General features: G+C 43.5%; 18 non-coding genes across 18 annotated transcripts; all 18 read right to left on the minus strand.

The window, feature by feature from the left end:
• Positions 1-174: 174 nt before the first annotated feature.
• On the minus strand, positions 175-257 carry TRNAL-CAG (transfer RNA leucine (anticodon CAG)). Its single transcript has one exon. It is a non-coding gene; the product is annotated as a tRNA-Leu (tRNA).
• A 632-nt stretch (positions 258-889) lies between these two features.
• TRNAL-UAG (transfer RNA leucine (anticodon UAG)) lies at positions 890-972 on the minus strand. Its single transcript has one exon. It is a non-coding gene; the product is annotated as a tRNA-Leu (tRNA).
• Positions 973-4,092: 3,120 nt separating this feature from the next.
• Positions 4,093-4,175, minus strand: TRNAF-AAA (transfer RNA phenylalanine (anticodon AAA)). The gene has a single exon. It is a non-coding gene; the product is annotated as a tRNA-Phe (tRNA).
• A 191-nt stretch (positions 4,176-4,366) lies between these two features.
• TRNAL-CAG (transfer RNA leucine (anticodon CAG)) lies at positions 4,367-4,449 on the minus strand. The gene has a single exon. It is a non-coding gene; the product is annotated as a tRNA-Leu (tRNA).
• Positions 4,450-8,286: 3,837 nt separating this feature from the next.
• Positions 8,287-8,369, minus strand: TRNAL-AAG (transfer RNA leucine (anticodon AAG)). The gene has a single exon. It is a non-coding gene; the product is annotated as a tRNA-Leu (tRNA).
• A 907-nt stretch (positions 8,370-9,276) lies between these two features.
• TRNAL-UAG (transfer RNA leucine (anticodon UAG)) lies at positions 9,277-9,359 on the minus strand. Its single transcript has one exon. It is a non-coding gene; the product is annotated as a tRNA-Leu (tRNA).
• A 1,021-nt stretch (positions 9,360-10,380) lies between these two features.
• Positions 10,381-10,463, minus strand: TRNAL-AAG (transfer RNA leucine (anticodon AAG)). Its single transcript has one exon. It is a non-coding gene; the product is annotated as a tRNA-Leu (tRNA).
• A 907-nt stretch (positions 10,464-11,370) lies between these two features.
• TRNAL-UAG (transfer RNA leucine (anticodon UAG)) lies at positions 11,371-11,453 on the minus strand. The gene has a single exon. It is a non-coding gene; the product is annotated as a tRNA-Leu (tRNA).
• Positions 11,454-12,477: 1,024 nt separating this feature from the next.
• TRNAF-AAA (transfer RNA phenylalanine (anticodon AAA)) lies at positions 12,478-12,560 on the minus strand. Its single transcript has one exon. It is a non-coding gene; the product is annotated as a tRNA-Phe (tRNA).
• Positions 12,561-12,751: 191 nt separating this feature from the next.
• Positions 12,752-12,834, minus strand: TRNAL-CAG (transfer RNA leucine (anticodon CAG)). Its single transcript has one exon. It is a non-coding gene; the product is annotated as a tRNA-Leu (tRNA).
• A 3,838-nt stretch (positions 12,835-16,672) lies between these two features.
• Positions 16,673-16,755, minus strand: TRNAL-AAG (transfer RNA leucine (anticodon AAG)). The gene has a single exon. It is a non-coding gene; the product is annotated as a tRNA-Leu (tRNA).
• Positions 16,756-17,662: 907 nt separating this feature from the next.
• TRNAL-UAG (transfer RNA leucine (anticodon UAG)) lies at positions 17,663-17,745 on the minus strand. The gene has a single exon. It is a non-coding gene; the product is annotated as a tRNA-Leu (tRNA).
• Positions 17,746-18,770: 1,025 nt separating this feature from the next.
• TRNAL-AAG (transfer RNA leucine (anticodon AAG)) lies at positions 18,771-18,853 on the minus strand. The gene has a single exon. It is a non-coding gene; the product is annotated as a tRNA-Leu (tRNA).
• Positions 18,854-19,760: 907 nt separating this feature from the next.
• Positions 19,761-19,843, minus strand: TRNAL-UAG (transfer RNA leucine (anticodon UAG)). Its single transcript has one exon. It is a non-coding gene; the product is annotated as a tRNA-Leu (tRNA).
• A 1,024-nt stretch (positions 19,844-20,867) lies between these two features.
• TRNAL-AAG (transfer RNA leucine (anticodon AAG)) lies at positions 20,868-20,950 on the minus strand. Its single transcript has one exon. It is a non-coding gene; the product is annotated as a tRNA-Leu (tRNA).
• Positions 20,951-21,857: 907 nt separating this feature from the next.
• TRNAL-UAG (transfer RNA leucine (anticodon UAG)) lies at positions 21,858-21,940 on the minus strand. The gene has a single exon. It is a non-coding gene; the product is annotated as a tRNA-Leu (tRNA).
• A 1,024-nt stretch (positions 21,941-22,964) lies between these two features.
• Positions 22,965-23,047, minus strand: TRNAF-AAA (transfer RNA phenylalanine (anticodon AAA)). Its single transcript has one exon. It is a non-coding gene; the product is annotated as a tRNA-Phe (tRNA).
• Positions 23,048-23,238: 191 nt separating this feature from the next.
• TRNAL-CAG (transfer RNA leucine (anticodon CAG)) lies at positions 23,239-23,321 on the minus strand. The gene has a single exon. It is a non-coding gene; the product is annotated as a tRNA-Leu (tRNA).
• Positions 23,322-24,087: the final 766 nt, after the last annotated feature.

Genomic DNA, 24,087 nt, shown 5'->3' on the forward strand with positions numbered 1-24,087 from the left:
CTACAGAGAGGGAAAGATATTGTGAACCAAAAAAAGCACACAACTTAGGTCATGAGTGGCTAGAGCAAGAAAAAAACTCACTGCACTTTTCCAAGTAGACAACCATATAAGCCCATGTGAGGGAAATGATCTGATTTTTTCTCTCCCAAGAAAAAAGTAGAGTAAACACACAATTGTCAGAAGTGGGATTTGAACCCACGCCTCCAGAAGAGACTGCGACCTGAACGCAGCGCCTTAGACCACTCGGCCATCCTGACTTGCATTTGTGGAACCTTCCACAGGCCAGACAGCCATGCAAGTGGGGTACCGAAAAGGCATGCCCTCAATTTATTTATCCTATTATAAGTACTTCCAACAGATCTTTGAACAATCCATAGAGAGCAGTACCTATGAAGAACTCTTTAGACCTTTAAGGCGTACAAAGAGAAAGTGCTATTAACCAGCCACTTGAAAGGCCCAAAGCTGCTTTGAAATTGAGTCAACAGCCACCTCTTGGCTAGCTAAAGCAAATTCAACAAGGAATTTCAATGTCACAACATAGGGTGGAATACGCAAATCTAAGCAGCCCCTGATCACAGCCCTGAGGAAATTGCCGTAAGTGTGCTGGAGTCCAACTGTCTACCAGATGCTAGGCATTCTTCCATATTTGCATGGCCTGTCTGGCCAGGGCATACAAGAGCATGACTCTTCCAGATGAGCTCTTACATGGGTCCTATGCTCATATAGTAAGGACTGCACTTTGTCAGCAAGACTTTATACAACCGAAATATATGAGAAACCCCAGCTCTCTTGACTAGATGAGGACGGAATCACATCCCAGGTGAAGACCAACAGATGCAACTTCCATCAGATGTTAACCTGAAAAAGGAGATTACATCTCCAAAAGTCATGTCAGAAGTGGGATTCGAACCCACGCCTCCAGAGGAGACTGCGGCCTAAACACAGCACCTTAGACCACTCGGCCATCCTGACAGTGCAGAGTCTTAAGAAATGTATAAAAGTCACTCAGAAATTTCTGCCTCCATGCAAGCCTGAAATAATTTAAACCTTCAAACACAAGGTGCAACTTTATGCACAGGACAATAAACACAGAAGATCACATGTGAAAGCATTTCATTTCACAGGTGTACAATTTTTATGCTTTTAGAATACCTCATACCTCTCACCATCTATTTAGGGTCCTGTATCCTACTCACAAAATTACCTTGCCTGCGACCTCTCTCTCTACACAAACAACTACTGCACAGGAAGTAGGAAGGCAGAAGGTGGGGCATATTATGCAAATGTATGCTGTCATTGTGCCTTGCAGATTCATGCAGGATTTCTAGATCCTTGCTGGATACAAGAGAGCAGACCTTGTTTCAGATCAACTGTCCCTAGCAGGGAACGTCTGAGCACATGCAGTCTTTTGCTCTCTAGCCCCAGGCCTGGGACTTACCCTCACTGGCTGAGGCGTGAATTTCTGCATACCAACGTTGCATAGATGGTACGTTTGTGGTCGGTTTGGGATGGGTGGGAGGTCAAAAGCATGGAAAAGTATGTCGCCTTCACTTCTAGTCTCCTCTTCTAGGCCTACCTGTCGTTCACTCACTCTGTCTTTGTTTCATTCTCTCCTTCCTCAACACCCCTTCTCACTCACTCGCTCTATCACTTGTGCTCTTTCCCCTTGCTCTGCATTTCATAGTGGAAACATCTCTTGAATGGAGCATTAGAAAATGAGGTTACATAAAATTAACAATCTACTTATTGGAAACCAAAAATATCACAAGACTGAATGTAACCCATTTCATTAATAAAAGGGACTTTTTAAGCACCCCCCAAAAAACACATAAAACACCACGAGTGCTAGAAGAATATTATACGAGCTTGAAGACAGAATTGGGCAAATTAATTTGCAGTTGAAACTGAAGTTTGTTACTTATTCAGATATTATATGCACTGCCAATTTTTAGCTGAGATTCTAAAAGAACTCAGAGACAAAATGGACTTAAAGTTTTGTCAGAAGTGGGATTCGAACCCACGCCTCCAGGAGAGACTGCGGCCTTAACGAAGCGCCTTAGACCACTCGGCCATCCTGACCACATTTGCTTGATCATCTACAGAGAGGGAAAGATATTGTGAACCAAAAAAAGCACACAACTTAGGTCATGAGTGGCTAGAGCAAGAAAAAAACTCATTGCACTTTTCCAAGTAGACAACCATATAAGCCCATGTGAGGGAAATGATCTGATTTTTTCTCTCCAAAGAAAAAAGTAGATTAAACACACAATTGTCAGAAGTGGGATTTGAACCCACGCCTCCAGAAGAGACTGCGACCTGAACCTAGCGCCTTAGACCACTCGGCCATCCTGACTTGCGTTTGTGGAACCTTCCACAGGCCAGACAGCCATGCAAGTGGGGTACCGAAAAGGCATGCCCTCAATTTATTTATCCTATTATAAGTACTTCCAACAGCTCTTTGAACAATCCATAGAGAGCAGTACCTATGAAGAACTCTTTAGACCTTTAAGGCGTACAAAGAGAAAGTGCTATTAACCAGCCACTTGAAAGGCCCAAAGCTGCTTTGAAATTGAGTCAACAGCCACCTCTTGGCTAGCTAAAGCAAATTCAACAAGGAATTTCAATGTCACAACATAGGGTGGAATACGCAAATCTAAGCAGCCCCTGATCACAGCCCTGAGGAAATTGCCGTAAGTGTGCTGGAGTCCAACTGTCTACCAGATGCTAGGCATTCTTCCATATTTGCATGGCCTGTCTGGCCAGGGCATACAAGAGCATGACTCTTCCAGATGAGCTCTTACATGGGTCCTATGCTCATATAGTAAGGACTGCACTTTGTCAGCAAGAGTTTATACAACCGAAATATATGAGAAACCCCAGCTCTCTTGACTAGATGAGGACGGAATCACATCCCAGGTGAAGACCAACAGATGCAACTTCCATCAGATGTTAACCTGAAAAAGGAGATTACATCTCCAAAAGTCATGTCAGAAGTGGGATTCGAACCCACTTCTCCAGAGGAGACTGCGGCCTAAACACAGCGCCTTAGACCACTCGGCCATCCTGACAGTGCAGAGTCTTAAGAAATGTATAAAAGTCACTCAGAAATTTCTGCCTCCTTGCAAGCCTGAAATATTTTAAACCTTCAAACACAAGGTGTAACTTTATGCACAGGACAATAAACACAGAAGATCACATGTGAAAGCATTTCATTTCACAGGTGTACAATTTTTATGCTTTTAAAATACCTCATACCTCTCACCAGCTATTTAGGGTCCTGTATCCTACTCACAAAATTACCTTGCCTGCGACCTCTCTCTCTACACAAACAACTACTGCACAGGAAGTAGGAAGGCAGAAGGTGGGGCATATTATGCAAATGTATGCTGTCATTGTGCCTTGCAGATTCATGCAGGATTTCTAGATCCTTGCTGGATACAAGAGAGCAGACCTTGTTTCAGATCAACTGTCCCTAGCAGGGAACTTCTGAGCACATGCAGTCTTTTGCTCTCTAGCCCCTGGCCTGGGACTTACCCTCACTGGCTGAGGCGTGAATTTCTGCATACCAACGTTGCATAGATGGTACGTTTGTGGTCGGTTTGGGATGGGTGGGAGGTCAAAAGCATGGAAAAGTATGTCGCCTTCACTTCTAGTCTCCTCTTCTAGGCCTACCTGCCGTTCACTCACTCTGTCTTTGTTTCATTCTCTCCTTCCTCAACACCCCTTCTCACTCACTCGCTCTATCACTTGTGCTCTTTCCCCTTGCTCTGCATTTCATATTGGAAACATCTCTTGAATGGAGCATTAGAAAATTAGGTTACATAAAATTAACAATCTACTTATTGGAAACCAAAAATATCACAAGACTGAATGTAACCCATTTCATTAATAAAAGGGACTTTTTAAGCACCCCCCAAAAAACACATAAAACACCACGAGTGCTAGAAGAATATTATACGAGCTTGAAGACAGAATTGGGCAAATTAATTTGCAGTTGAAACTGAAGTTTGTTACTTATTCAGATATTATATGCACTGCCAATTTTTAGCTGAGATTCTAAAAGAACTCAGAGACAAAATGGACTTAAAGTTTTGTCAGAAGTGGGATTCGAACCCACGCCTCCAGGAGAGACTGCGGCTTTAACGCAGCGCCTTAGACCACTCGGCCATCCTGACCACATTTGCTTGATCATCTACAGAGAGGGAAAGATATTGTGAACCAAAAAAAGCACACATCTTAGGTCATGAGTGGCTAGAGCAAGAAAAAAACTCACTGCACTTTTCCAAGTAGACAACCATATAAGCCCATGTGAGGGAAATGATCAGATTTTTTCTCTCTCAAGAAAAAAGTAGAGCAAACACACAATTGTCAGAAGTGGGATTTGAACCCACGCCTCCAGAAGAGACTGCGACCTGAACGCAGCGCCTTAGACCACTCGGCCATCCTGACTTGCAATTGTGGAACCTTCCACAGGCCAGACAGCCATGCAAGTGGGGTACCGAAAAGGCATGCCCTCAATTTATTTATCCTATTATAAGTACTTCCAACAGATCTTTGAACAATCCATAGAGAGCAGTACCTATGAAGAACTCTTTAGACCTTTAAGGCGTACAAAGAGAAAGTGCTATTAACCAGCCACTTGAAAGGCCCAAAGCTGCTTTGAAATTGAGTCAACAGCCACCTCTTGGCTAGCTAAAGCAAATTCAACAAGGAATTTCAATGTCACAACATAGGGTGGAATACGCAAATCTAAGCAGCCCCTGATCACAGCCCTGAGGAAATTGCCGTAAGTGTGCTGGAGTCCAACTGTCTACCAGATGCTAGGCATTCTTCCATATTTGCATGGCCTGTCTGGCCAGGGCATACAAGAGCATGACTCTTCCAGATGAGCTCTTACATGGGTCCTATGCTCATATAGTAAGGACTGCACTTTGTCAGCAAGACTTTATACAACCGAAATATATGAGAAACCCCAGCTCTCTTGACTAGATGAGGACGGAATCACATCCCAGGTGAAGACCAACAGATGCAACTTCCATCAGATGTTAGCCTGAAAAAGGAGATTACATCTCCAAAAGTCATGTCAAAAGTGGGATTTGAACCCACGCCTCCAGAGGAGACTGCAGCCTAAACACAGCTCCTTAGACCACTCGGCCATCCTGACAGTGCAAAGTCTTAAGAAATGTATAAAAGTCACTCAGAAATTTCTGCCTCCATGTAAGCCTGAAATAATTTAAACCTTCAAACACAAGTTGCAACTTTATGCACAGGACAATAAACACAGAAGATCACATGTGAAAGCATTTCATTTCACAGGTGTACAATTTTTATGCTTTTAGAATACCTCATACCTCTCACCAGCTATTTAGGGTCCTGTATCCTACTCACAAAATTACCTTGCCTGCGACCTCTCTCTCTACACAAACAACTAATGCACAGGAAGTAGGAAGGCAGAAGGTGGGGCATATTATGCAAATGTATGCTGTCATTGTGCCTTGCAGATTCATGCAGGATTTCTAGATCCTTGCTGGATACAAGAGAGCAGACCTTGTTTCAGATCAACTGTCCCTAGCAGGGAACGTCTGAGCACATGCAGTCTTTTGCTCTCTAGCCCCTGGCCTGGGACTCACCCTCACTGGCTGAGGCGTGAATTTCTGCATACCAACGTTGCATAGATGGTACGTTTGTGGTCGGTTTGGGATGGGTGGGAGGTCAAAAGCAGGGAAAAGTATGTCGCCTTCACTTCTAGTCTCCTCTTCTAGGCCTACCTGCCGTTCGCTCACTCTGTCTTTGTTTCATTCTCTCCATCCTCAACACCCCTTCTCACTCACTCGCTCTATCACTTGTGCTCTTTCCCCTTGCTCTGCATTTCATAGTGGAAACATCTCTTGAATGGAGCATTAGAAAATGATGTTACATAAAATTAACAATCTACTTATTGGAAACCAAAAATATCACAAGACTGAATGTAACCCATTTCATTAATAAAAGGGACTTTTTAAGCACCCCCCAAAAAACACATAAAACACCACGAGTGCTAGAAGAATATTATACGAGCTTGAAGACAGAATTGGGCAAATTAATTTGCAGTTGAAACTGAAGTTTGTTACTTATTCAGATATTATATGCACTGCCAATTTTTAGCTGAGATTCTAAAAGAACTCAGAGACAAAATGGACTTAAAGTTTTTTCAGACGTGGGATTCGAACCCACACCTCCAGGAGAGACTGCGGCCTTAACGCAGTGCTTTAGACCACTCGGCCATCCTGACCACATGTTGCTTGATCATCTACAGAGAGGGAAAGATATTGTGAACCAAAAAAAGCACACATCTTAGGTCATGAGTGGCGAGAGCAAGAAAAAAACTCACTGCACTTTTCCAAGTAGACAACCATATAAGCCATTGTGAGGGAAATGATCAGATTTTTTCTCTCTCAAGAAAAAAGTAGAGTAAACACACAATTGTCATAAGTGGGATTTGAACCCACGCCTCCAGAAGAGACTGCGACCTGAACGCAGCACCTTAGACCACTCGGCCATCCTGACTTGCATTTGTAAAACCTTCCACAGGCCAGACAGCCATGCAAGTGGGGTACCGAAAAGGCATGCCCTCAATTTATTTATCCTATTATAAGTACTTCCAACAGATCTTTGAACAATCCATAGAGAGCAGTACCTATGAAGAACTCTTTAGACCTTTAAGGCGTACAAAGAGAAAGTGCTATTAACCAGCCACTTGAACGGCCCAAAGCTGCTTTGAAATTGAGTCAACAGCCACCTCTTGGCTAGCTAAAGCAAATTCAACAAGGAATTTCAATGTCACAACATAGGGTGGAATACGCAAATCTAAGCAGCCCCTGATCACAGCCCTGAGGAAATTGCCGTAAGTGTGCTGGAGTCCAACTGTCTACCAGATGCTAGGCATTCTTCCATATTTGCATGGCCTGTCTGGCCAGGGCATACAAGAGCATGACTCTTCCAGATGAGCTCTTACATGGGTCCTATGCTCATATAGTAAGGACTGCACTTTGTCAGCAAGACTTTATACAACTGAAATATATGAGAAACCCCAGCTCTCTTGACTAGATGAGGACGGAATCACATCCCAGGTGAAGACCAACAGATGCAACTTCCATCAGATGTTAACCTGAAAAAGGAGATTATATCTCAAAAAGTCATGTCAGAAGTGAGATTTGAACCCACACCTCCAGAGGAGACTGCAGCCTAAACACAGCGCCTTAGACCACTCGGCCATCCTGACAGTGAAGAGTCTTAAGAAATGTATAAAAGTCACTCAGAAATTTCTGCCTCCATGCAAGCCTGAAATAATTTAAACCTTCAAACACAAGGTGCAACTTTATGCACAGGACAATAAACACAGAAGATCACAGGTGAAAGCATTTCATTTCACAGGTGTACAATTTTTATGCTTTTAGAATACCTCATACCTCTCACCAGCTATTTAGGGTCCTGTATCCTACTCACAAAATTACCTTGCCTGCGACCTCTCTCTCTAAACAAACAACTACTGCACAGGAAGTAGGAAGGCAGAAGGTGGGGCATATTATGCAAATGTATGCTGTCATTGTGCTTTGCAGATTCATGCAGGATTTCTAGATCCTTGCTGGATACAAGAGAGCAGACCTTGTTTCAGATCAACTGTCCCTAGCAGGGAACGTCTGAGCACATGCAGTCTTTTGCTCTCTAGCCCCTGGCCTTGGACTCACCCTCACTGGCTGAGGCGTGAATTTCTGCATACCAACGTTGCATAGATGGTACGTTTGTGGTCGGTTTGGGATGGGTGGGAGGTCAAAAGCAGGGAAAAGTATGTCGCCTTCACTTCTAGTCTCCTCTTCTAGGCCTACCTGCCGTTCACTCACTCTGTCTTTGTTTCATTCTCTCCATCCTCAACACCCCTTCTCACTCACTCGCTCTATCACTTGTGCTCTTTCCCCTTGCTCTGCATTTCATAGTGGAAACATCTCTTGAATGGAGCATTAGAAAATGAGGTTACATAAAATTAACAATCTACTTATTGGAAACCAAAAATATCACAAGACTGAATGTAACCCATTTCATTAATAAAAGGGACTTTTTAAGCACCCCCCAAAAAAACACATAAAACAGCACGAGTGCTAGAAGAATATTATACGAGCTTGAAGACAGAATTTGACAAATTAATTTGCAGTTGAAACTGAAGTTTGTTACTTATTCAGATATTATATGCACTGCCAATTTTTAGCTGAGATTCTAAAAGAACTCAGAGACAAAATGGACTTAAAGTTTTGTCAGAAGTGGGATTCGAACCCACGTCTCCAGGAGAGACTGCGGCCTTAACGCAGCGCCTTAGACCACTCGGCCATCCTGACCACATGTTGCTTGATTATCTACAGAGAGGGAAAGATATTGTGAACCAAAAAAAGCACACATCTTAGGTCATGAGTGGCTAGAGCAAGAAAAAAACTCACTGCACTTTTCCAAGTAGACAACCATATAAGCCCATGTGAGGGAAATGATCTGATTTTTTCTCTCTCAAGAAAAAAGTAGAGTAAACACACAATTGCCAGAAGTGGGATTTGAACCCACGCCACCAGAAGAGACTGCGACCTGAACGCAGCGCCTTAGACCACTCGGCCATCCTGACTTGCATTTATAGAACCTTCCACAGGCCAGACAGCCATGCAAGTGGGGTACCGAAAAAGCATGCCCTCAATTTATTTATCCTATTATAAGTACTTCCAACAGATCTTTGAACAATCCATAGAGAGCAGTACCTATGAAGAACTCTTTATGCCTTTAAGGCGTACAAAGAGAAAGTGCTATTAACCAGCCACTTGAACGGCCCAAAGCTGCTTTGAAATTGAGTCAACAGCCACCTCTTGGCTAGCTAAAGCAAATTCAACAAGGAATTTCAATGTCACAACATAGGGTGGAATACGCAAATCTAAGCAGCCCCTGATCACAGCCCTGAGGAAATTGCTGTAAATGTGCTGGAGTCCAACTGTCTACCAGATGCTAGGCATTCTTCCATATTTGCATGGCCTGTCTGGCCAGGGCATACAAGAGCATGACTCTTCCAGATGAGCTCTTACATGGGTCCTATGCTCATATAGTAAGGACTGCACGTTGTCAGCAAGACTTTATACAACCGAAATATATGAGAAACCCCAGCTCTCTTGACTAGATGAGGACGGAATCACATCCCAGGTGAAGACCAACAGATGCAACTTCCATCAGATGTTAACCTGAAAAAGGAGATTACATCTCCAAAAGTCATGTCAGAAGTGGGATTCGAACCCACGCCTCCAGAGGAGACTGCGGCCTAAACACAGCACCTTAGACCACTCGGCCATCCTGACAGAGCAGAGTCTTAAGAAATGTATAAAAGTCACTCAGAAATTTCTGCCTCCATGCAAGCCTGAAATAATTTAAACCTTCAAACACAAGGTGCAACTTTATGCACAGGACAATAAACACAGAAGATCACATGTGAAAGCATTTCATTTCACAGGTGTACAATTGTTATGCTTTTAGAATACCTCATACCTCTCACCAGCTTTTTAGGGTCCTGTATCCGACTCACAAAATTACCTTGCCTGCGACCTCTCTCTCTACACAAACAACTACTGCACAGGAAGTAGGAAGGCAGAAGGTGGGGCATATTATGCAAATGTCTGCTGTCATTGTGCCTTGCAGATTCATGCAGGATTTCTAGATCCTTGCTGGATACAAGAGTGCAGACCTTGTTTCAGATCAACTGTCCCTAGCAGGGAACGTCTGAGCACATGCAGTCTTTTGCTCTCTAGCCCCTGGCCTGGGACTCACCCTCACTGGCTGAGGCGTGAATTTCTGCATACCAACGTTGCATAGATGGTACGTTTGTGGTCGGTTTGGGATGGGTGGGAGGTCAAAAGCAGGGAAAAGTATGTCGCCTTCACTTCTAGTCTCCTCTTCTAGGCCTACCTGCCGTTCACTCACTCTGTCTTTGTTTCATTCTCTCCTTCCTCAACACCCCTTCTCACTCACTCGCTCTATCACTTGTGCTCTTTCCCCTTGCTCTGCATTTCATAGTGGAAACATCTCTTGAATGGAGCATTAGAAAATGAGGTTACATAAAATTAACAATCTACTTATTGGAAACCAAAAATATCACAAGACTGAATGTAACCCATTTCATTAATAAAAGGGACTTTTTAAGCACCCCCCAAAAAACACATAAAACACGAGTGCTAGAAGAATATTATACGAGCTTGAAGACAGAATTGGGCAAATTAATTTGCATTTGAAACTGAAGTTTGTTACTTATTCAGATATTATATGCACTGCCAATTTTTAGCTGAGATTCTAAAAGAACTCAGAGACAAAATGGACTTAAAGTTTTGTCAGAAGTGGGATTCGAACCCACGCCTCCAGGAGAGACTGCGGCCTTAACGCAGCGCCTTAGACCACTCGGCCATCCTGACCACATGTTGCCTGATCATCTACAGAGAGGGAAAGATATTGTGAACCAAAAAAAGCACACATCTTAGGTCATGAGTGGCTAGAGCAAGAAAAACACTCACTGCACTTTTCCAAGTAGACAACCATATAGGCCCATGTGAGGGAAATGATCTGATTTTTTCTCTCTCAAGAAAAAAGTAGAGTAAACACACAATTGTCAGAAGTCGGATTTGAACCCACGCCTCCAGAAGATACTGCGACCTGAACGCAGCGCCTTAGGCATCTCGGCCATCCTGACTTGCATTTGTGGAACCTTCCACAGGCCAGACAGCCATGCAAGTGGGGTACCGAAAAGGCATGCCCTCAATTTATTTATCCTATTATAAGTACTTCCAACAGATCTTTGAACAATCCATAGAGAGCAGTACCTATGAAGAACTCTTTAGACCTTTAAGGCGTACAAAGAGAAAGTGCTATTAACCAGCCACTTGAACGGCCCAAAGCTGCTTTGAAATTGAGTCAACAGCCACCTCTTGGATAGCTAAAGCAAATTCAACAAGGAATTTCAATGTCACAACATAGGGTGGAATACGCAAATATAAGCAGCCCCTGATCACAGCCCTGAGGAAATTGCCGTAAGTGTGCTGGAGTCCAACTGTCTACCAGATGCTAGGCATTCTTCCATATTTGCATGGCCTGTCTGGCCAGGGCATACAAGAGCATGACTCTTCCAGATGATCTCTTACATGGGTCCTATGCTCATATAGTAAGGACTGCACTTTGTCAGCAAGACTTTATACAACCGAAATATATGAGAAACCCCAGCTCTCTTGACTAGATGATGACGGAATCACATCCCAGGTGAAGACCAACAGATGCAACTTCCATCAGATGTTAACCTGAAAAAGGAGATTACATCTCCAAAAGTCATGTCAGAAGTGGGATTCGAACCCACGCCTCCAGAGGAGACTGCGGCCTAAACACAGCGCATTAGACCACTCGGCCATCCTGACAGTGCAGAGTCTTAAGAAATGTATAAAAGTCACTCAGAAATTTCTGCCTCCATGCAAGCCTGAAATAATTTAAACCTTCAAACACAAGGTGCAACTTTATGCACAGGACAATAAACACAGAAGATCACATGTGAAAGCATTTCATTTCACAGGTGTACAATTTTTATGCTTTTAGAATACCTCATACCTCTCACCAGCTATTTAGGGTCCTGTATCCTACTCACAAAATTACCTTGCCTGCGACCTCTCTCTCTACACAAACAACTACTGCACAGGAAGTAGGAAGGCAGAAGGTGGGGCATATTATGCAAATGTATGCTGTCATTGTGCCTTGCAGATTCATGCAGGATTTCTAGATCCTTGCTGGATACAAGAGAGCAGACCTTGTTTCAGATCAACTGTCCCTAGCAGGGAACGTCTGAGCACATGCAGTCTTTTGCTCTCTAGCCCCTGGCCTGGGACTTACCCTCACTGGCTGAGGCGTGAATTTCTGCATACCAACGTTGCATAGATGGTACGTTTGTGGTCGGTTTGGGATGGGTGGGAGGTCAAAAGCATGGAAAAGTATGTCGCCTTCACTTCTAGTCTCCTCTTCTAGGCCTACCTGCCGTTCACTCACTCTGTCTTTGTTTCATTCTCTCCTTCCTCAACACCCCTTCTCACTCACTCGCTCTATCACTTGTGCTCTTTCCCCTTGCTCTGCATTTCATATTGGAAACATCTCTTGAATGGAGCATTAGAAAATGAGGTTACATAAAATTAACAATCTACTTATTGGAAACCAAAAATATCACAAGACTGAATGTAACCCATTTCATTAATAAAAGGGACTTTTTAAGCACCCCCCAAAAAACACATAAAACACCACGAGTGCTAGAAGAATATTATACGAGCTTGAAGACAGAATTGGGCAAATTAATTTGCAGTTGAAACTGAAGTTTGTTACTTATTCAGATATTATATGCACTGCCAATTTTTAGCTGAGATTCTAAAAGAACTCAGAGACAAAATGGACTTAAAGTTTTGTCAGAAGTGGGATTCGAACCCACGCCTCCAGGAGAGACTGCGGCTTTAACGCAGCGCCTTAGACCACTCGGCCATCCTGACCACATTTGCTTGATCATCTACAGAGAGGGAAAGATATTGTGAACCAAAAAAAGCACACATCTTAGGTCATGAGTGGCTAGAGCAAGAAAAAAACTCACTGCACTTTTCCAAGTAGACAACCATATAAGCCCATGTGAGGGAAATGATCAGATTTTTTCTCTCTCAAGAAAAAAGTAGAGCAAACACACAATTGTCAGAAGTGGGATTTGAACCCACGCCTCCAGAAGAGACTGCGACCTGAACGCAGCGCCTTAGACCACTCGGCCATCCTGACTTGCAATTGTGGAACCTTCCACAGGCCAGACAGCCATGCAAGTGGGGTACCGAAAAGGCATGCCCTCAATTTATTTATCCTGTTTTTAAGTACTTCCAACAGATCTTTGAACAATCCATAGAGAGCAGTACCTATGAAGAACTCTTTAGACCTTTAAGGCGTACAAAGAGAAAGTGCTATTAACCAGCCACTTGAAAGGCCCAAAGCTGCTTTGAAATTGAGTCAACAGCCACCTCTTGGCTAGCTAAAGCAAATTCAACAAGGAATTTCAATGTCACAACATAGGGTGGAATACGCAAATCTAAGCAGCCCCTGATCACAGCCCTGAGGAAATTGCCGTAAGTGTGCTGGAGTCCAACTGTCTACCAGATGCTAGGCATTCTTCCATATTTGCATGGCCTGTCTGGCCAGGGCATACAAGAGCATGACTCTTCCAGATGAGCTCTTACATGGGTCCTATGCTCATATAGTAAGGACTGCACTTTGTCAGCAAGACTTTATACAACCGAAATATATGAGAAACCCCAGCTCTCTTGACTAGATGAGGACGGAATCACATCCCAGGTGAAGACCAACAGATGCAACTTCCATCAGATGTTAGCCTGAAAAAGGAGATTACATCTCCAAAAGTCATGTCAAAAGTGGGATTTGAACCCACGCCTCCAGAGGAGACTGCAGCCTAAACACAGCTCCTTAGACCACTCGGCCATCCTGACAGTGCAAAGTCTTAAGAAATGTATAAAAGTCACTCAGAAATTTCTGCCTCCATGTAAGCCTGAAATAATTTAAACCTTCAAACACAAGTTGCAACTTTATGCACAGGACAATAAACACAGAAGATCACATGTGAAAGCATTTCATTTCACAGGTGTACAATTTTTATGCTTTTAGAATACCTCATACCTCTCACCAGCTATTTAGGGTCCTGTATCCTACTCACAAAATTACCTTGCCTGCGACCTCTCTCTCTACACAAACAACTAATGCACAGGAAGTAGGAAGGCAGAAGGTGGGGCATATTATGCAAATGTATGCTGTCATTGTGCCTTGCAGATTCATGCAGGATTTCTAGATCCTTGCTGGATACAAGAGAGCAGACCTTGTTTCAGATCAACTGTCCCTAGCAGGGAACGTCTGAGCACATGCAGTCTTTTGCTCTCTAGCCCCTGGCCTGGGACTCACCCTCACTGGCTGAGGCGTGAATTTCTGCATACCAACGTTGCATAGATGGTACGTTTGTGGTCGGTTTGGGATGGGTGGGAGGTCAAAAGCAGGGAAAAGTATGTCGCCTTCACTTCTAGTCTCCTCTTCTAGGCCTACCTGCCGTTCGCTCACTCTGTCTTTGTTTCATTCTCTCCATCCTCAACACCCCTTCTCACTCACTCGCTCTATCACTTGTGCTCTTTCCCCTTGCTCTGCATTTCATAGTGGAAACATCTCTTGAATGGAGCATTAGAAAATGATGTTACATAAAATTAACAATCTACTTATTGGAAACCAAAAATATCACAAGACTGAATGTAACCCATTTCATTAATAAAAGGGACTTTTTAAGCACCCCCCAAAAAACACATAAAACACCACGAGTGCTAGAAGAATATTATACGAGCTTGAAGACAGAATTGGGCAAATTAATTTGCAGTTGAAACTGAAGTTTGTTACTTATTCAGATATTATATGCACTGCCAATTTTTAGCTGAGATTCTAAAAGAACTCAGAGACAAAATGGACTTAAAGTTTTGTCAGACGTGGGATTCGAACCCACACCTCCAGGAGAGACTGCGGCCTTAACGCAGTGCTTTAGACCACTCGGCCATCCTGACCACATGTTGCTTGATCATCTACAGAGAGGGAAAGATATTGTGAACCAAAAAAAGCACACATCTTAGGTCATGAGTGGCGAGAGCAAGAAAAAAACTCACTGCACTTTTCCAAGTAGACAACCATATAAGCCATTGTGAGGGAAATGATCAGATTTTTTCTCTCTCAAGAAAAAAGTAGAGTAAACACACAATTGTCATAAGTGGGATTTGAACCCACGCCTCCAGAAGAGACTGTGACCTGAACGCAGCACCTTAGACCACTCGGCCATCCTGACTTGCATTTGTAAAACCTTCCACAGGCCAGACAGCCATGCAAGTGGGGTACCGAAAAGGCATGCCCTCAATTTATTTATCCTATTATAAGTACTTCCAACAGATCTTTGAACAATCCATAGAGAGCAGTACCTATGAAGAACTCTTTAGACCTTTAAGGCGTACAAAGAGAAAGTGCTATTAACCAGCCACTTGAACGGCCCAAAGCTGCTTTGAAATTGAGTCAACAGCCACCTCTTGGCTAGCTAAAGCAAATTCAACAAGGAATTTCAATGTCACAACATAGGGTGGAATACGCAAATCTAAGCAGCCCCTGATCACAGCCCTGAGGAAATTGCCGTAAGTGTGCTGGAGTCCAACTGTCTACCAGATGCTAGGCATTCTTCCATATTTGCATGGCCTGTCTGGCCAGGAAATACAAGAGCATGACTCTTCCAGATGAGCTCTTACATGGGTCCTATGCTCATATAGTAAGGACTGCACTTTGTCAGCAAGACTTTATACAACTGAAATATATGAGAAACCCCAGCTCTCTTGACTAGATGAGGACGGAATCACATCCCAGGTGAAGACCAACAGATGCAACTTCCATCAGATGTTAACCTGAAAAAGGAGATTATATCTCAAAAAGTCATGTCAGAAGTGAGATTTGAACCCACACCTCCAGAGGAGACTGCAGCCTAAACACAGCGCCTTAGACCACTCGGCCATCCTGACAGTGAAGAGTCTTAAGAAATGTATAAAAGTCACTCAGAAATTTCTGCCTCCATGCAAGCCTGAAATAATTTAAACCTTCAAACACAAGGTGCAACTTTATGCACAGGACAATAAACACAGAAGATCACATGTGAAAGCATTTCATTTCACAGGTGTACAATTTTTATGCTTTTAGAATACCTCATACCTCTCACCAGCTATTTAGGGTCCTGTATCCTACTCACAAAATTACCTTGCCTGCGACCTCTCTCTCTAAACAAACAACTACTGCACAGGAAGTAGGAAGGCAGAAGGTGGGGCATATTATGCAAATGTATGCTGTCATTGTGCTTTGCAGATTCATGCAGGATTTCTAGATCCTTGCTGGATACAAGAGAGCAGACCTTGTTTCAGATCAACTGTCCCTAGCAGGGAACGTCTGAGCACATGCAGTCTTTTGCTCTCTAGCCCCTGGCCTTGGACTCACCCTCACTGGCTGAGGCGTGAATTTCTGCATACCAACGTTGCATAGATGGTACGTTTGTGGTCGGTTTGGGATGGGTGGGAGGTCAAAAGCAGGGAAAAGTATGTCGCCTTCACTTCTAGTCTCCTCTTCTAGGCCTACCTGCCGTTCACTCACTCTGTCTTTGTTTCATTCTCTCCATCCTCAACACCCCTTCTCACTCACTCGCTCTATCACTTGTGCTCTTTCCCCTTGCTCTGCATTTCATAGTGGAAACATCTCTTGAATGGAGCATTAGAAAATGAGGTTACATAAAATTAACAATCTACTTATTGGAAACCAAAAATATCACAAGACTGAATGTAACCCATTTCATTAATAAAAGGGACTTTTTAAGCACCCCCCAAAAAAACACATAAAACAGCACGAGTGCTAGAAGAATATTATACGAGCTTGAAGACAGAATTTGACAAATTAATTTGCAGTTGAAACTGAAGTTTGTTACTTATTCAGATATTATATGCACTGCCAATTTTTAGCTGAGATTCTAAAAGAACTCAGAGACAAAATGGACTTAAAGTTTTGTCAGAAGTGGGATTCGAACCCACGTCTCCAGGAGAGACTGCGGCCTTAACGCAGCGCCTTAGACCACTCGGCCATCCTGACCACATGTTGCTTGATCATCTACAGAGAGGGAAAGATATTGTGAACCAAAAAAAGCACACATCTTAGGTCATGAGTGGCTAGAGCAAGAAAAAAACTCACTGCACTTTTCCAAGTAGACAACCATATAAGCCCATGTGAGGGAAATGATCTGATTTTTTCTCTCTCAAGAAAAAAGTAGAGTAAACACACAATTGCCAGAAGTGGGATTTGAACCCACGCCACCAGAAGAGACTGCGACCTGAACGCAGCGCCTTAGACCACTCGGCCATCCTGACTTGCATTTATAGAACCTTCCACAGGCCAGACAGCCATGCAAGTGGGGTACCGAAAAAGCATGCCCTCAATTTATTTATCCTATTATAAGTACTTCCAACAGATCTTTGAACAATCCATAGAGAGCAGTACCTATGAAGAACTCTTTATGCCTTTAAGGCGTACAAAGAGAAAGTGCTATTAACCAGCCACTTGAACGGCCCAAAGCTGCTTTGAAATTGAGTCAACAGCCACCTCTTGGCTAGCTAAAGCAAATTCAACAAGGAATTTCAATGTCACAACATAGGGTGGAATACGCAAATCTAAGCAGCCCCTGATCACAGCCCTGAGGAAATTGCTGTAAGTGTGCTGGAGTCCAACTGTCTACCAGATGCTAGGCATTTTTCCATATTTGCATGGCCTGTCTGGCCAGGGCATACAAGAGCATGACTCTTCCAGATGAGCTCTTACATGGGTCCTATGCTCATATAGTAAGGACTGCACTTTGTCAGCAAGACTTTATACAACCGAAATATATGAGAAACCCCAGCTCTCTTGACTAGATGAGGACGGAATCACATCCCAGGTGAAGACCAACAGATGCAACTTCCATCAGATGTTAACCTGAAAAAGGAGATTACATCTCCAAAAGTCATGTCAGAAGTGGGATTCGAACCCACGCCTCCAGAGGAGACTGCGGCCTAAACACAGCGCCTTAGACCACTCGGCCATCCTGACAGAACAGAGTCTTAAGAAATGTATAAAAGTCACTCAGAAATTTCTGCCTCCATGCAAGCCTGAAATAATTTAAACCTTCAAACACAAGGTGCAACTTTATGCACAGGACAATAAACACAGAAGATCACATGTGAAAGCATTTCATTTCACAGGTGTACAATTTTTATGCTTTTAGAATACCTCATACCTCTCACCAGCTTTTTAGGGTCCTGTATCCGACTCACAAAATTACCTTGCCTGCGACCTCTCTCTCTACACAAACAACTACTGCACAGGAAGTAGGAAGGCAGAAGGTGGGGCATATTATGCAAATGTCTGCTGTCATTGTGCCTTGCAGATTCATGCAGGATTTCTAGATCCTTGCTGGATACAAGAGTGCAGACCTTGTTTCAGATCAACTGTCCCTAGCAGGGAACGTCTGAGCACATGCAGTCTTTTGCTCTCTAGCCCCTGGCCTGGGACTCACCCTCACTGGCTGAGGCGTGAATTTCTGCATACCAACGTTGCATAGATGGTACGTTTGTGGTCGGTTTGGGATGGGTGGGAGGTCAAAAGCAGGGAAAAGTATGTCGCCTTCACTTCTAGTCTCCTCTTCTAGGCCTACCTGCCGTTCACTCACTCTGTCTTTGTTTCATTCTCTCCTTCCTCAACACCCCTTCTCACTCACTCGCTCTATCACTTGTGCTCTTTCCCCTTGCTCTGCATTTCATAGTGGAAACATCTCTTGAATGGAGCATTAGAAAATGAGGTTACATAAAATTAACAATCTACTTATTGGAAACCAAAAATATCACAAGACTGAATGTAACCCATTTCATTAATAAAAGGGACTTTTTAAGCACCCCCCCAAAAAACACATAAAACACGACGAGTGCTAGAAGAATATTATACGAGCTTGAAGACAGAATTGGGCAAATTAATTTGCATTTGAAACTGAAGTTTGTTACTTATTCAGATATTATATGCACTGCCAATTTTTAGCTGAGATTCTAAAAGAACTCAGAGACAAAATGGACTTAAAGTTTTGTCAGAAGTGGGATTCGAACCCACGCCTCCAGGAGAGACTGCGGCCTTAACGCAGCGCCTTAGACCACTCGGCCATCCTGACCACATGTTGCCTGATCATCTACAGAGAGGGAAAGATATTGTGAACCAAAAAAAGCACACATCTTAGGTCATGAGTGGCTAGAGCAAGAAAAACACTCACTGCACTTTTCCAAGTAGACAACCATATAGGCCCATGTGAGGGAAATGATCTGATTTTTTCTCTCTCAAGAAAAAAGTAGAGTAAACACACAATTGTCAGAAGTCGGATTTGAACCCACGCCTCCAGAAGATACTGCGACCTGAACACAGCGCCTTAGGCATCTCGGCCATCCTGACTTGCATTTGTGGAACCTTCCACAGGCCAGACAGCCATGCAAGTGGGGTACCGAAAAGGCATGCCCTCAATTTATTTATCCTATTATAAGTACTTCCAACAGATCTTTGAACAATCCATAGAGAGCAGTACCTATGAAGAACTCTTTAGACCTTTAAGGCGTACAAAGAGAAAGTGCTATTAACCAGCCACTTGAACGGCCCAAAGCTGCTTTGAAATTGAGTCAACAGCCACCTCTTGGATAGCTAAAGCAAATTCAACAAGGAATTTCAATGTCACAACATAGGGTGGAATACGCAAATATAAGCAGCCCCTGATCACAGCCCTGAGGAAATTGCCGTAAGTGTGCTGGAGTCCAACTGTCTACCAGATGCTAGGCATTCTTCCATATTTGCATGGCCTGTCTGGCCAGGGCATACAAGAGCATGACTCTTCCAGATGATCTCTTACATGGGTCCTATGCTCATATAGTAAGGACTGCACTTTGTCAGCAAGACTTTATACAACCGAAATATATGAGAAACCCCAGCTCTCTTGACTAGATGATGACGGAATCACATCCCAGGTGAAGACCAACAGATGCAACTTCCATCAGATGTTAACCTGAAAAAGGAGATTACATCTCCAAAAGTCATGTCAGAAGTGGGATTCGAACCCACGCCTCCAGAGGAGACTGCGGCCTAAACACAGCGCCTTAGACCACTCGGCCATCCTGACAGTGCAGAGTCTTAAGAAATGTATAAAAGTCACTCAGAAATTTCTGCCTCCATGCAAGCCTGAAATAATTTAAACCTTCAAACACAAGGTGCAACTTTATGCACAGGACAATAAACACAGAAGATCACATGTGAAAGCATTTCATTTCACAGGTGTACAATTTTTATGCTTTTAGAATACCTCATACCTCTCACCAGCTATTTAGGGTCCTGTATCCTACTCACAAAATTACCTTGCCTGCGACCTCTCTCTCTACACAAACAACTACTGCACAGGAAGTAGGAAGGCAGAAGGTGGGGCATATTATGCAAATGTATGCTGTCATTGTGCCTTGCAGATTCATGCAGGATTTCTAGATCCTTGCTGGATACAAGAGAGCAGACCTTGTTTCAGATCAACTGTCCCTAGCAGGGAACGTCTGAGCACATGCAGTCTTTTGCTCTCTAGCCCCTGGCCTGGGACTTACCCTCACTGGCTGAGGCGTGAATTTCTGCATACCAACGTTGCATAGATGGTACGTTTGTGGTCGGTTTGGGATGGGTGGGAGGTCAAAAGCAGGGAAAAGTATGTCGCCTTCACTTCTAGTCTCCTCTTCTAGGCCTACCTGCCGTTCACTCACTCTGTCTTTGTTTCATTCTCTCCTTCCTCAACACCCCTTCTCACTCACTCGCTCTATCACTTGTGCTCTTTCCCCTTGCTCTGCATTTCATAGTGGAAACATCTCTTGAATGGAGCATTAGAAAATGAGGTTACATAAAATTAACAATCTACTTATTGGAAACCAAAAATATCACAAGACTGAATGTAACCCATTTCATTAATAAAAGGGACTTTTTAAGCACCCCCCAAAAAACACATAAAACACCACGAGTGCTAGAAGAATATTATACGAGCTTGAAGACAGAATTGGGCAAATTAATTTGCAGTTGAAACTGAAGTTTGTTACTTATTCAGATATTATATGCACTGCCAATTTTTAGCTGTGATTCTAAAAGAACTCAGAGACAAAATGGACTTAAAGTTTTGTCAGAAGTGGGATTCGAACCCATGCCTCCAGGAGAGACTGCGGCCTTAACGCAGCGCCTTAGACCACTCGGCCATCCTGACCACATGTTGCCTGATCATCTACAGAGAGGGAAAGATATTGTGAACCAAAAAAAGCACACATCTTAGGTCATGAGTGGCTAGAGCAAGAAAAACACTCACTGCACTTTTCCAAGTAGACAACCATATAGGCCCATGTGAGGGAAATGATCTGATTTTTTCTCTCTCAAGAAAAAAGTAGAGTAAACACACAATTGTCAGAAGTCGGATTTGAACCCACGCCTCCAGAAGATACTGCGACCTGAACGCAGCGCCTTAGGCATCTCGGCCATCCTGACTTGCATTTGTGGAACCTTCCACAGGCCAGACAGCCATGCAAGTGGGGTACCGAAAAGGCATGCCCTCAATTTATTTATCCTATTATAAGTACTTCCAACAGATCTTTGAACAATCCATAGAGAGCAGTACCTATGAAGAACTCTTTAGACCTTTAAGGCGTACAAAGAGAAAGTGCTATTAACCAGCCACTTGAACGGCCCAAAGCTGCTTTGAAATTGAGTCAACAGCCACCTCTTGGATAGCTAAAGCAAATTCAACAAGGAATTTCAATGTCACAACATAGGGTGGAATACGCAAATATAAGCAGCCCCTGATCACAGCCCTGAGGAAATTGCCGTAAGTGTGCTGGAGTCCAACTGTCTACCAGATGCTAGGCATTCTTCCATATTTGCATGGCCTGTCTGGCCAGGGCATACAAGAGCATGACTCTTCCAGATGATCTCTTACATGGGTCCTATGCTCATATAGTAAGGACTGCACTTTGTCAGCAAGACTTTATACAACCGAAATATATGAGAAACCCCAGCTCTCTTGACTAGATGATGACGGAATCACATCCCAGGTGAAGACCAACAGATGCAACTTCCATCAGATGTTAACCTGAAAAAGGAGATTACATCTCCAAAAGTCATGTCAGAAGTGGGATTCGAACCCACGCCTCCAGAGGAGACTGCGGCCTAAACACAGCGCATTAGACCACTCGGCCATCCTGACAGTGCAGAGTCTTAAGAAATGTATAAAAGTCACTCAGAAATTTCTGCCTCCATGCAAGCCTGAAATAATTTAAACCTTCAAACACAAGGTGCAACTTTATGCACAGGACAATAAACACAGAAGATCACATGTGAAAGCATTTCATTTCACAGGTGTACAATTTTTATGCTTTTAGAATACCTCATACCTCTCACCAGCTATTTAGGGTCCTGTATCCTACTCACAAAATTACCTTGCCTGCGACCTCTCTCTCTACACAAACAACTACTGCACAGGAAGTAGGAAGGCAGAAGGTGGGGCATATTATGCAAATGTATGCTGTCATTGTGCCTTGCAGATTCATGCAGGATTTCTAGATCCTTGCTGGATACAAGAGAGCAGACCTTGTTTCAGATCAACTGTCCCTAGCAGGGAACGTCTGAGCACATGCAGTCTTTTGCTCTCTAGCCCCTGGCCTGGGACTTACCCTCACTGGCTGAGGCGTGAATTTCTGCATACCAACGTTGCATAGATGGTACGTTTGTGGTCGGTTTGGGATGGGTGGGAGGTCAAAAGCATGGAAAAGTATGTCGCCTTCACTTCTAGTCTCCTCTTCTAGGCCTACCTGCCGTTCACTCACTCTGTCTTTGTTTCATTCTCTCCTTCCTCAACACCCCTTCTCACTCACTCGCTCTATCACTTGTGCTCTTTCCCCTTGCTCTGCATTTCATATTGGAAACATCTCTTGAATGGAGCATTAGAAAATGAGGTTACATAAAATTAACAATCTACTTATTGGAAACCAAAAATATCACAAGACTGAATGTAACCCATTTCATTAATAAAAGGGACTTTTTAAGCACCCCCCAAAAAACACATAAAACACCACGAGTGCTAGAAGAATATTATACGAGCTTGAAGACAGAATTGGGCAAATTAATTTGCAGTTGAAACTGAAGTTTGTTACTTATTCAGATATTATATGCACTGCCAATTTTTAGCTGAGATTCTAAAAGAACTCAGAGACAAAATGGACTTAAAGTTTTGTCAGAAGTGGGATTCGAACCCACGCCTCCAGGAGAGACTGCGGCTTTAACGCAGCGCCTTAGACCACTCGGCCATCCTGACCACATTTGCTTGATCATCTACAGAGAGGGAAAGATATTGTGAACCAAAAAAAGCACACATCTTAGGTCATGAGTGGCTAGAGCAAGAAAAAAACTCACTGCACTTTTCCAAGTAGACAACCATATAAGCCCATGTGAGGGAAATGATCAGATTTTTTCTCTCTCAAGAAAAAAGTAGAGCAAACACACAATTGTCAGAAGTGGGATTTGAACCCACGCCTCCAGAAGAGACTGCGACCTGAACGCAGCGCCTTAGACCACTCGGCCATCCTGACTTGCAATTGTGGAACCTTCCACAGGCCAGACAGCCATGCAAGTGGGGTACCGAAAAGGCATGCCCTCAATTTATTTATCCTGTTTTTAAGTACTTCCAACAGATCTTTGAACAATCCATAGAGAGCAGTACCTATGAAGAACTCTTTAGACCTTTAAGGCGTACAAAGAGAAAGTGCTATTAACCAGCCACTTGAAAGGCCCAAAGCTGCTTTGAAATTGAGTCAACAGCCACCTCTTGGCTAGCTAAAGCAAATTCAACAAGGAATTTCAATGTCACAACATAGGGTGGAATACGCAAATCTAAGCAGCCCCTGATCACAGCCCTGAGGAAATTGCCGTAAGTGTGCTGGAGTCCAACTGTCTACCAGATGCTAGGCATTCTTCCATATTTGCATGGCCTGTCTGGCCAGGGCATACAAGAGCATGACTCTTCCAGATGAGCTCTTACATGGGTCCTATGCTCATATAGTAAGGACTGCACTTTGTCAGCAAGACTTTATACAACCGAAATATATGAGAAACCCCAGCTCTCTTGACTAGATGAGGACGGAATCACATCCCAGGTGAAGACCAACAGATGCAACTTCCATCAGATGTTAGCCTGAAAAAGGAGATTACATCTCCAAAAGTCATGTCAAAAGTGGGATTTGAACCCACGCCTCCAGAGGAGACTGCAGCCTAAACACAGCTCCTTAGACCACTCGGCCATCCTGACAGTGCAAAGTCTTAAGAAATGTATAAAAGTCACTCAGAAATTTCTGCCTC

This window comes from Lissotriton vulgaris, chromosome 8 (genome assembly GCF_964263255.1).
Source record: "Lissotriton vulgaris chromosome 8, aLisVul1.2, whole genome shotgun sequence".
NCBI lineage: Eukaryota > Metazoa > Chordata > Amphibia > Caudata > Salamandridae > Lissotriton > Lissotriton vulgaris.